The sequence below is a fragment of the Chroicocephalus ridibundus genome, chromosome 4, assembly GCF_963924245.1.
Source record: "Chroicocephalus ridibundus chromosome 4, bChrRid1.1, whole genome shotgun sequence".
NCBI classification, from domain to species: Eukaryota; Metazoa; Chordata; class Aves; order Charadriiformes; family Laridae; genus Chroicocephalus; species Chroicocephalus ridibundus.
Window position 1 is genome coordinate 9177977 of NC_086287.1, and position 13420 is coordinate 9191396.

Below are 13420 nucleotides of genomic sequence, written 5' to 3' on the forward strand. Positions count from 1 at the left end.
GATCATAGGAATTTAACTTGATAATTACCTCAATATTTCAAGTCAGACAATCACCATATAAAATAATTATGGGTTGTTGTTTTTCCAAATTAACTTTGTGGGTTACTGTAGGTTCCTGCAGGTTACAATATATAACGTTAGATAGATACAGAAATAGAGATAAAAAGGTATAATATACCTAAATGCAAGATTATTCAACCAGATGTATAAGGAGTGCCAAAAGACAGAGAGGCGCACCTCTTTTAAATGCATAAAACAGCAAGTACCACATTTCTAATTAAGGAATGCTCAGATCAAGGAAGCTTTTTCATCATCTCTTTAGCCACAGAAATTTCCTTCCCCATGGGACTTGCAAAGATGCAAAGACTGGCACAAATGGGAGCAAAAATACCCTTTGTACACCTCTTGCATGAAACCTTCAATAACTGCCCCCTCTGTCACCATATAATCTCTCTTCTTTTGCTGACAGAATCACTCTTAGCCAGCATTTCATCATGTTCCTTGGCACAATTATGGTGATTTAAGCTATAAGCTACTACTTACTAAGGTTTTCTTTCTTCAGTTTTAAAAAAGCAATAAACAAAGACCAAAAGGGGAATATTATAATATACCATAATTTGAATATATTTTGTGGGGTTTTTTCCCCCTTCAAAATGCCAATGCTTTTGTTATCTCTTGCATGTAAAAATGGAGAAAAAAAATTACTTGGCATGATTTCCATCATGTTGATTCTTCTGGGTTCTCAAATATTATGATCCATGGAAAGTCTGGATTCATGCTTACTTCTAGTCTTCATTAAGTCAGTTGTAGTTGAATTGCTAGTAGGGCAGGCTGCTGATACAGTAGGTGGGCATGCTGAATAAAATACATACCACAGCTGTACCTGCACTTGTCAGAGAGCCAACCTGCTTTACGCCAGTCTGTTCTCCACTGCTTCCTGGTCATAGCCCATCTGTTTCTGAATTCATAAAATGCTGAAGAACACAAATATCTGAACCTATTATAGGTAACATGCTTCAATTAAATTCTGATTGTGGAGCTGTGCTTAACAGACTAACATCAGTAATGCATCTCTTTCAAATTTGTCAATAAAAGAGACACCCATCTATAGACATTTCTGTGGAATTCAGAGGCTTTTCTATGTAGTGGCTTCTGCATATGGTGCACCTGGCCAATATTCTTGCAGTTGCAAACAAAATCGAATCCCAAAATAACTGCCAAACCAGAGTATGGAAGGTTACTAAAACAGATTATATAAAAACCTACACATAGGGAGAGGTTCCCCCGCAGGAGCACTTACAGGTGAAGTAAGCCAGACAGCTATTAACCTGAAGTTTACCAATAGCTTAAAGGCGTGCTTTACTTTGCAGTTGGATTCAGTGACAACGTCGAACGACAGCGCACACAAAAATGATGAAACTAATAAGACTTTACCTTGTACATGTGATTTTTGCGCTGGGGGTGGAACAATCAACTTTACAAGGTCAGTTTCATCAAAACTAAGAATTAGAGGAACTCAGCAGGCTGTCAATAACTGACTTAACGGGAACAGACTTTAAACAGAAAAAGCAGGTGAGGGATATATCCCCAGGAAAGTTGCTGAGGATGCCTACAGTACCTATGATTAAACTATCTGTCCTCTGGATGTCATCATTGCTCTTTTTGTATGCTGTTGGTTAAAGGTGTAGTTATGTAGAAGATAACTGCGGTCCTAAGGAAGCTGGCTTGGGTGCATCGTTTTGGTAGCTCTGTGCATTTCTAATTAGAACTGAATACACAAGAGTGTGGTCCAGATCATTTCTATTTATAATCTACAATGAAGCATTTTCTATAATGTAATGCAAAAAAAAGGACCCCCTGTGCACATTTCATTTGATGTGAATTCACATCTCTGCTTCAAGAAGCACTTTATGCCTCTTCACAAAAAATTTCCATCTTTCCATATGTGCAGCTGAGACATAGCTGCCAGTCAGCAATAGTGTTTGCCGTATTTGCAAAAATCTTCGCTTTAACATGGAACCTGAATTTAAAATTTCAAAATAAGGTGCTCGGTTTCTCCAGGGAGGGCATACTCCGTTGGTGCTGATGCGCCAGAGCAGAAAGAAAAAATTTGGAACACACCTTACTGTGGCAAGATCGACCCTGAGAGATTTGATAGAGAACACAGACCTAAGTGGGGCACTGCAGATATTTACCATATTTCTACAAGACCTTTTATAAGACATTACTGCGAAATAGTCTAAGTAGAAGCAGATTCTAGGCTGAATCATTCTCCCAGCATGAGGCATAAGGTGGAATTCAAATCTTCTCAGTACTTTTCAAGTCCAGATGAATCCAAAGACGAGGAGGGGCTGGCTGTCCTAGCGCAGTTGGGTCTGCTGGCAGGTGGTGCAAGCTGAACTGGCCCCAGCTAGCTACTAAAGGAGACTGTCACCTTTGCACTTCTTTTCCTGAGCCGTGCCAAGTGTTTCTCGGCTGCTGTCAGCATCCATCCTGCAACACCTGAAACAGTGTCAATTTTAGCAGCATGGGGACCACTCCAGAAGTCTTAGAAATACAAGTACGGTGTCCTTCTCCCTTCTGCATGGCCATTGCCCACAAAGAGAGTTGTCAGAGAGCTACGTTGCACCAAAAAATCCTACAGCTTTCACAGAGGAATTATTACGGAGCTTTCAGAGAGAGGCACTGCCCAAACTGCACAGGCTAATGCTTACCATCTTCCTTCCCAGCAATAAACATTCCTCTCTCACAAAAGTGACAAGGTTGAATTCGGCACAGGAACAGGGGATTCTCCATTCCCACATTTATCCAAAATATTGGTTAGGTGGCATTCAGCAAATCATTTATGCTTAGGTCTACAGAAAGCACCTAGACTGAGCCTTGCGAGAAACAGACGGTTTCTGTGCCGAGCCCCTGAGCTCCTGGTCAGCCAGGCAAAGAGGCACTTACAGTCTGTCAGTTTTCTATGTACTTATGATTTTGGGAACGCTCAAAAGCCTCATGCTGTTAGCAGGGCTGAACAAATCAGCATTTTTTTCATGCCTTAGTCCCGTGAGGATCATAAAATTTGGTATTCTTGTAAGCAGCTTGCAGGTGGAGCAGAATCTGTTAGGTGAGGTAACTCGGCAAATCCCTCAAAAAGGGCACTGACCTTTCCTTCGAGGAAGAGGTGGAAGGTTCTCTCATCCTTTTACCCCGTAGCTAGCAGGTAACACACCAACTTCTGAGGAAAAAAGCAGTTTCCAGGGGTGCTTACTTCTATCTTAACTGAAACACAGCACAGGACCAGGAATAAAAGACAGGATTCCCCTCTCCCAGGGAAGTGCCTCAGCAATATAAGTAAACAATGTGGTGTGCGCTTACTCTGTCTCTTTAGTCCAATTAATCCTTTTAGTTTCATGCAAGCGGAGAAAGAGTTTCCTTCCCTGTACCCCAATAGAATCATAGAATCATAGAATTGTCAGGGTTGGAAGGGACCTTAAAGATCATCTAGTTCCAACCCCCCTGCCATGGGCAGGGACACCTCCCACTAGACCAGGTTGCTCAGAGCCCCGTCCAGCCTGGCCTTAAAAACTTCCAGGCATGGGGCTTCCACCACCTCTCTGGGCAACCTGTTCCACTGTCTCACCACCCTCATGGTGAAGAACTTCTTCCTAACATCCAGTCTGAATTGTCCCATCTCTAGTTTTAATCCATTCCCTCTAGTCCTACCATTACCTGACATCCTAAAAAGTCCCTCACCAGCTTTCTTGTAGGCCCCCTTAAGATACTGGTAGGCCACTATAAGGTCTCCTCGGAACCTTCTTTTCTCCAGACTGAACAACCCCAACTCTCTCAGTCTGTCCTCATAGGAGGCCAGAGCACTTCCAGGGGAGGCAGGAGATGCAGAGTTGAATACCCACTGCCCTGGCCATGTTTTGGAAGGATGGCTGCTGGGATTCTTTTTGAAAAAAGATGCCTCTGTCTCTGCCTTCAGGAAAAGATCTCTATTGCCAAGTAAACAGCCTAAATACTACAAGGCATACCTATTGGCTTGCTTAAATCACTGCTCCACACTCAGTCTGCTGGGGTTTTGTGCATTTCCCAGCAGAGGTACTGCACGGACAGGTAGACCAGAGCCCCTCCACCCACTTGCCACACCAGCAGGACATGGGCCAACACTGATCTGAACACGACGGAGCTGTGTTAGCCTAGTACTGACAGGCTCAAGCTTCGAGGAAGGCTTGTTGGTTTGGATGTAGCAATGTGTTACTACGGCTTTATGGCTCCTAGCCTTGGTTTCATCCGGGACACAGAGTCTCTGCCCCTGGAGAAGCCTTATATGCCAAACGGGGATGTGCAAATTTTTCACTGGCTACCACAAACCTTCCAAACCTCTTGGAGGATGTGCATTTTAGCTTCACCATGTCATCTTTTCCTGACTGCCCAATATTTTCAGAGGAGCTGTGCCAATTCATTTATTACAGTTGGTATACCATTTTGTAGTGAAGTATGAAGCAGCATTATTAAAAGATGTATTTTAGGATGTTCAGTCTATTGTTTTTAAGCGTCTCTAGAGAGGCAAAAGCATGGCTAGAAAAATAACTTTGATGTGCTGCCCCATTTCAACACTGGAGTTTTGCCTTGCATGTTAATGTGTATGTTTTCATGCCTCAGCTACACTAACTGTACTCCTTTCCTGTTTCTATTTATTTTGGAAGCAATATATGTTTACTAAATCAGTTGAAAAGTGTTAATGATCAGTTCACAGAATACTAATGTGGATTCAAATTACTTTCACATGAATCAAGACAAATTAAAAAATACTATTTGATCATAAACTGCTTCAAATCCATGTCACAAGAATTCTAGTATCTTGGAATAAAGATTCCTTTTTTTTTTCATTTTGTTAATATCTCATTAGATATTTAAATTGATCAAAAAAGGTGTAGGGACAAGAACGCATGGATTACCTCTGGTTCATGCAATACAGAAGAATGAAGTAAACCCTCTGTGTGTGTGTATGTGTGACAAGGGAGGAGGGCATCAAAACCAGTTGCACCACGAGTGATGTCTCTTTCACGTGCCTGAAAAGGAAGAACGAGACATGTAAGAGCAAGCAAGCGAGTTGTCACGTGGGTAAAGCCAGCCCTGACTCGCAGCATATTATTCAGCCCTGAGAAATAGATGTGAAACCTGAAGACTGGTAACCTACATGGACACTGGGTCAAAATGTTTCCAACAGAAATTTTTATTGCTCCCCAGAAAATTCACTGAAGTTGAAACATACTCCAAAGATGAACCCATTTCAGTGACACTTCAGCTTGATCCTGTCTTGATCTGAAACAAAGATGTGTTTCAGAAATGCATTTCAAGTATGTCATATTCTAAAGGTAGGAACTTCCAAACTGAAATTCCTACAGTCTTTGATAGAGGAGAGTAACACCACTTAGTGACCTCCACCCGAGAAGGCAGACAACTCGGACATTGCAGTTTGCTAAGAGCATATGCCATACCCACCAGCCATACCTACATACAGGTGACAAGGAACACGCAACTGCTAGCAAACCAGGCTTCGGTAGTTCTGCTGCTCATAGAAAGCCATTTTTTTCCATTTGTTAAAACCTGTCCTTTCCACACTCCCAGATGTTGTAAGTTAATCTCTTAGTGCTTTATCATACAGGAATACATGTATGCTACACTAGCAAAACACTTTTTACATGGATGCATCATGACTTTGCTGGGTGAGTCAAACTGGCATCACTGAGCAAATCAATATTGGAGGGTAAAAGCAGTTTTGCTAGGAAAACTGAACCTATACTGGGGCACTCGCTAGATCCCAGTGCAATAAAGCTGCGCGGGCACAGCAGCCTGTAGTGCAGACCAGTATTGGGCACAATGTGCTCTACTTTCTCCTTTCTCCCAGGAGAAAGCAGATAGCTTACAGCAGTAATGCTAATCGTTATATCTGCCCCATAAGCTGACCCACAAGGAGCTAGTGGATACTAAGAACTTATCTCTTTGCTTACCTTTTCCTTACCCATGAAGGAATAAGTGTGGGCACAACATTTCCTTAACCATAGTTGTCCTGAAGGCAGGATATAAGGCTGGGTTCGCCTCCTCCACTCTCGCTTCGCAGACTTCATGTAGAACATTTAGCTGTTCCTTTACTCTTTTATTTTATATTTTATACAAAAATGTAGTCTATCGTGGATATTTTATGCATGACAATTAAGACACATCTAGGAAACTATCAGAAAGAATAGGCTCTCCAACCTACTCTATTTCATTCAAGACAATTTTATCTAACCAATTTTTAACAAATTTAAAACATTGCCCATATCTACTCTAGCTGTGAGGCACTGGTAATCAAGTCAAGCACCATTGACTATGAGAATAGTGAACTGTAGAAAATGACTTCTCAGCATTATGTAGTGTCACAGCACAATTTAAATAACATGTTCATTATTCAAGGTCTCATAATTCGTACATATAGGAATAGAGGCAGGGAGCTGAAAGAGGCTTTCAACAGTTAAATAAATAAGTGACCTGTATCATTACAAGTGTACTGTACATTCCTTAAAAATCTGAAAGGTTGTTGGAAAGTCCTTCCCGAATTAAATCCAACGATACAAAGTGCCAATTTAGGACGAGAGATGCATATACAGTAGTGATGGCTATTACATGTTGACACCGCTTTTAAATGAATGAACAGCAGGTTTGAGAGAAACTCTGCTTTCTGGGTAGGAATCTCAGACATCATTATTATGTTGATGTACAAAAGCGGTCTTAAAATTGTGATTACAGAAATCTAATATTAAAGTCATGCTCTTTTCTATAATTTTAGTGAATGTCGGTGTTTGTTTCTGTGCAAGGTGGAACTTAATTGCAGAGGTTGTTGTCTTGTTTTCCATATGCATTTAGAAGATATAAAATTAAAATTGTTACAATCGCATTCTATCTGAAATTTCTGGGAGGAGCATAATTGAAGAAGAGTATTCTGCAATTTTTGAAATAATACTCAAATACAGTCTCATAAAAATTCCTGTAACTCAATAATGTCATATTATACTTAGATGTATGAGAGTTACAAAATAGAAATATGACATGACTATTTTTATATAGCTAATATGTACTGATATAATAATCTGAGCTGTTTATAAGCAATTTTTACGGAAATTTACCAATTTAATATTTGCCTGTGTATTTTGTAAAAGGCCAATAAATTTGGCAAAAACTATTCAACAAAGACAAATGACAAAAAGACAGACACAAAAGAAAAAGACAAACCAAATTTTACCCATCAATTGTTGCCAGAGCAAAAGAATCTCAGAAGTCTTTCCTGCACCAGATACTCGCCCACCTGGGACATGTTATCTGTCTCTGCTGAATTGAAATTGTGAGCAAGAGATGGATTAATGCCATGCTGTTAAGTATCTCAGCAGAAAACATTTTTCCTTCTTCTCTGAGAAGGAAGTCTGTGTCTCTGGAAGGAGCCAGGGCAGACAGCTGTATTCCCCTCATTACTGAGGAACAAATGAGACGCACCGTCCTCTTCTGCCTGACACTGGATCAAGTCTTTCAGAGGCCTGGTATTTCTTGGGCATTTATGAGCTTATTATTCACTCACTGTTGACCTCGCAAAGCTGCCCTCCCAAAGCAAAACACAATTTGCCTCACCTCAGGGCACACAGGGAAGTCCATGTGCTCCTCTTTCCCGGTAGTCCTGCCCAGACACCCTTTTACCACTGGGGCAGGGATTGAAGGTATTCTTGAAGCCTTGTAAATCTTCACTTTGCTATTTGGAATCTTCATTGATATTCCAAGCTTTCCCCTTCATTTCTCAGTCCCAGACATGAATATATAGCCCGCCTACATCACTCCCTGTGTTTCAACAAATCCTTATTCCTACTGCCTCGTCCAGTGGTAGAGCAGGCAGCCAGCTGTGCCTGACATGATCATAATCCCTTCTGAATCTCTCCTAACTTCTTGCCTGTCTTCTATTCCACTATATCACATAGAATTTGCTCTATAAATTTGCCTTAGCCTTGTTATCACGCCATGTCCTCTACCAAAAGCATCCCCTCTTTCTTAATACTTCTCAGTGTTACCAAGCTAGTGAAACTTCAGTCCATTCTTTAGGTATTTCTACCATTTGTTCATGGTAACCCCACACACAGAATTCCTTTTCTATGCTGATTACTTCTCCATACACAATCCTTCCTGAATCCTTGTTCATGACTAAGGGGGAGATATTTCATATTTAGCAAAGGATAAGAGCACACATGAACTGCCACTGATGATCTGTGAACCTCTACTCCAGAGGTCTTGCAGTATCTTGCTTATGTAGCCATGTCTTACTTTGGCACCTCAGAACAGGCTGGATCTATCCTGTCTATCCTATGTGCTCCGCAGTACGTCCTGCATCCTCCCCTGGGTACTCCTGCTGCAATTCAGCTGCCCAGTTGGATGCCATGCACCTTCCTCTTCCTCTGGTAGAGAAGCTGTCTCCGCATGTAAGGAGGATGCTACTACAGATCCCACAAAGTCCCGCAGCCTGGATGGCCAGGAGATCACAACGACAGGCACACTGTGGAAAACACTTTCCCTATAGGGCTCCAACAGTCTTTGTACCTCAGCGCTGGTGTAAACTGGCTTTACTGAGGTCAGCTGAACTGCATGAAGTTGCAGTGGATTTGGCTTCACATTGTCTGGCTATTAAAAAAGATCACAGGCCACATCACTCATTCAGTGAGCACGCTCTATGTTCCTATCCCTCCTCTGCTGTCCCTGTTGCTCTTTTGGAGAGCTAGCTATGTACATGAACACGTCCCTGAAGGCCAGACCAAAATCCATCCTTGCCCTGTATCCTGTCTTTGGGCTATTGGCAGGAGATTCTTAGAGGACGAGAATAAGACACGGGACAAATCAGAAATCCCTATGCATACTCTCTCAGCTTCCAGCAATCAGCTGCTTAGAGGACTTTCTGAACTAGAGCTTGCCACAGTACCATCATGTTAATAGTCCCCCATGGACCTATTGTCAGTAATGTATCTTATTTTTTTGAACTCGTAACATCCTGTGGAATGAGTTCCACAAAATAATTATGCCCTGCATGACAAAACTTTGCTTTAAATTCCCTGTGGGATTATAACATCGGAAGCCCCTTAGGTCCTGTATTGTCAGAAACAATGCATTAGTCACTCCCTAATCACTTTCTCCATGACACTCATTATTGTGCACATCTCTGTCTCTTTCCCCTTAGTGGATCCTCCGAAGGGTCTGGATTATTTACTCTCACTGTTATCTTTCCCTGTACCTTTCCTAGTTCTATCCCTTTGAAATATAGCAATCAACCAAATACAAGATTCAAGATGAGGGCGCACTAGAAATGTGCAAAGAACAGATTTTAACAGTCTGATTTGACTGGCCTTTCTTGTGACTAAATAGTACTTCGCAATTTTGGCCACCACCAGGACAAAAATCAAAATAACGATTAAAATAATATTGGCTAACAAATGGTAGTAATAATAAACAGACTGGTTTCTCAAGGAACAATGTGAAACAAAAAGTAAAATGAACAGGTGGAATAAAATATAATCACAAGATAATTTCCAAAACTAAACAGTTGGTCCTTTTTGCCAGCATCTAGTGAAAGCTTCTTTGCTCTGGGAAGAAATTCTTGAAGAAGTTTACCACTTCAGGGGAATGAAAAGTAAAGGGAAACGCAGAGTTGATTCTCGAGGCCTCTGTGATACAGCAGACAATTGCATCTGCTCTGCTATTGACCCCTGGAACAGGGATTCAGACAATCCATGCATTTAAGAAACACTACATGACAGCTTATTACTTGCTAGAACTGTCACTTATCTCTGGCTGCAAGTGACTCAGCTCGACAAATAGCGTCTCATACATTATTATCTATTTGTTAGCAAAAAGATTGGTTTTCTTATGCATGGTCAGCACAACAGTTTTTCTCTTCAAAAGGCAAAAAACTAAGGTATAGTTAGGCTGAAGAGCTCAGTATTTTAATAAGACACTTCTAGAGGCACCTCTGGACGCTCCCAAAGCGCCTATATCAGGAGTTGGGCTCCTCAGCATTGCTTGCTTTGCGCTGGCAAACTCTTGCCATTCCTCTCCAACTCACAGCAGAATCGAGGCACCTCTTCACCAGGATGAAGCACGTTTGCAGTCACAGTTAGCTAACGGGAGGCAAAGTCCTAGCAAGGATGTGACAGTCGGCAACTGGTTCAGTTCCTTCACAAGCCGAGCGAGTCTCACACACTCCACGTGACCGTTACAAACTGCTTGTCCTCATTACGGTTTTCTCTTACTTACTCTTTTCCCCTAGTGAAACAAAACTTATTCAGAAAATAGCTTTTATACAGCAGTCAGTAACTGATTTAACAGCCAGTAATAGAGGCTACTTCAGTGGGATCTGGAATTGCCTTCTTCAAACTACCCTTAAGAATTAGTACCTTTAACGACCTATAGAGTTAAGCAACAAGGCTCCTGCCCGATTGACAGAGATCCAGACAAGCTGTCAATAATTATGCACGATCATACTCCCACGCATCAGGCCCAGCATAACTGAAAGCATTGCTGTTTTCTTTGATCTTTTAAGTCAGTAGATATTTGGATATTCTTCGAGGAAACGCTAATATGCCAAGTCTCTTCTGTTATCATTAAGAAAACATTAAACAGGTTAAGCAGGCATCTCTTGTTCTGCTGGCTTTACTAATCCAAAAGTTCATCTGTCAATTGACAGGTAGCTATTGCAAATTCCATGAAATATGTGCATGAAAATAACTTCTTTCCCCATGCTTCTGGATAGAGATGGAAAAATGGAGCATGCTGTTACATATTTGTTACAGAATAAGTATTTTGAATTTCTTCTCAAGCAATAAAGAACTTACATCTAACTTCAGCGAACGTCCACCCCAGTGCAGATGCAAACCCCAAGCGCTGCCATCTCCTAAGGGCAAACCCTCCTCTGCCACCTGGCCGGGCTCCAGGGCCCTCCTGCCATCAGGGCTACCTCAAATGCATGTTAAGGGTCCAAGCTGAGAACTAAGACTCTTCATCTATAGAAAGCATCCAGTCAGAGCCTTTTTACCCATACATACTCTTTCCATCTTTCTTGCTCTCACTTTTGAAATTGAGCATAGTTGCTTTTGCAATAGACGTGATGCTGATTTGAAAGGTGAGTCCTCAGGCCAGCGGGAAGATGTACATCACCAGTGCAAGACTAGCAAACCAGATTAGGAAGTCAAGACTAGCTCATATCGCCTCTTCTGCAGCCCAAGATACTAAGTTCGAATGGCAACATTCACACTTACGCTGCCCAGGTATAACTGGACGTGGCGTGACGTGATGGAAGATGAAGTCTCTTGTCTGGTGGCAACTTTTAAGATACTTTTATAGGATCTGTTAGCAAGATATGGCCATGGGAGAAAGCAAAGAAAGCCTGTGTAAACCAGTCTTGATGCTGGTTTGTGGCATGGAACATAACACTGATGCAGGGAATGAGGAGAAAAACATTCTGGTAACCATCTAAATTTAGGTGATTTGAGAAAGGGTTTACAATCTCCCCAGCAGATGGTGAGAAAAGGCAGGAAAGCAGCTTATCACCTAGACAAAATGAAGGGGCTACAGCCCCAGAGAAATTCACAAAATGTGGAAGAACCATTTGGATTAGGAACTGTGGCTAAAATGACTCTTTGGAGAAGTTAACACAGGTTGTGATCAAAAAAGTGTTGAAAAAATGAGAGCATAATGCCTAGTCAGCATATGGGAAGAATTTTTTTTTTTGAACAAGCTTGACTTTTTTTTTTATTTGTCAAAAAATTTCGTTGTCAAAAATAATTTCATTTGCATCCTGAATTCATATTTTTTAAAAGTTTTTGCATTACATTCTATTTAAAAACAACACTACTCAAAATGTAAAACATAGTAAAACATATTAAAAACTGATAAAAGCACAGTTATTGGTTATCGTATCTGAATATGGGTGCATCTAGTAGTATTTCCAGTGTTTCTATTACTTTTTTAAAAAACCCTCTTCACTACATTCAGAACAGGAACTGATGGAAATATATTTATCTCTCCAGGAGAGAAAAATCCTTCAAATATTTCAAATTGGCTTATTTAAAGGTAGGCAAAGAAAAAAATGGTCAAATAACCATTGGAGAGATAAGGACTGGTCTGTTATAATGTGCTTGTAAAATGAATTAATATTTTTTAAAAGGTTTTAATACAGGCAGACACAAAGTCAGATATGTCAAAAGAGAGAATGTAGGTCACACTAACAACACAGAATTCCATATCCTGAAATGCAGTGACACTGAAAAGGACTTCAGAAAATCAATTTACCATGAATTCCCTATGCAATCTATGGGCTAAGGTTAATGCAACACTTGCACGATTATGCAGGAGACGATGATATTACAGGTATGTTATCACTGACGGGACCGGCATTGCCATGTCCGGTTCTGGTATCCAATTTTCAAATAATGATGATTCTGGAATATTGCAAGGGAATCAAGAATGAGTGGCTAAATGATTTGAAATTGTGGAAGCCTTACCTGTGCATGACAAACTGCAGACAGCCACCCCGAAAAAAGGCAGAGATAATTCATCACAGGGCCAGGGAAGTGCTGGGAAGGGACAGTCCCGACAGCAGTGGACCGTCAACGAGGGAGCAAAGCCATACAAGTAATTAACGATTAGAAATAGAAGGCAGACAAATACAGGTTGGAAAAAAATGTGTCTGTTATTTTAACGAGTAAAGCGAGTATTAGGTTAAAATTAACTGCTTGAGAGCAGTGGATGTAATAAAAGCTCATGCCTTTTCAGCAAGAATGAGTGCCTTTACAAAAGATACACTGCAGCTCAGCTGGGACTTAGGGGCTGAAATCACATGTCTGGTGAGACACAAGAAATAACACAAGATGTTCTTAATAACCATAAAGCCACAAAATCATCATACAGCCCATAGAATATGGATATTTTGACACAGAGAGGAAGCAGAAGTCGAGGAAAAAGAAATGTTTATGTTTACACGGTAAGCTGTTTACCAGTTAGCTTTCAAAACAGAAGAACCCACATCAGCTGAAACCGACAAAAAAATACACACGCTACTGCCTTAAAAAACGCAGGACGGAAATTAGATCCGTGAAAAAAAAATCACAAGCAAGCAGTCAAAATAAAAAAAAAAGTAATTCTTTCATACATGCACACAGACAGAGGCACATATCCAAGAAGCAGGAGGACTGAAGGAGGAACAAATGAGCATTTAAAGATGACGTGTTCAAAGATCCCAAACATTTTATTTTCACCTGTATACAAAAGAGGATTGTAAGATGTCATTTCAGCACACCTCTTCTCCCATGTAAGAAAAATAAATCAATATTAAGGACTGTTTTCAAGGCAGAAAGTGCTG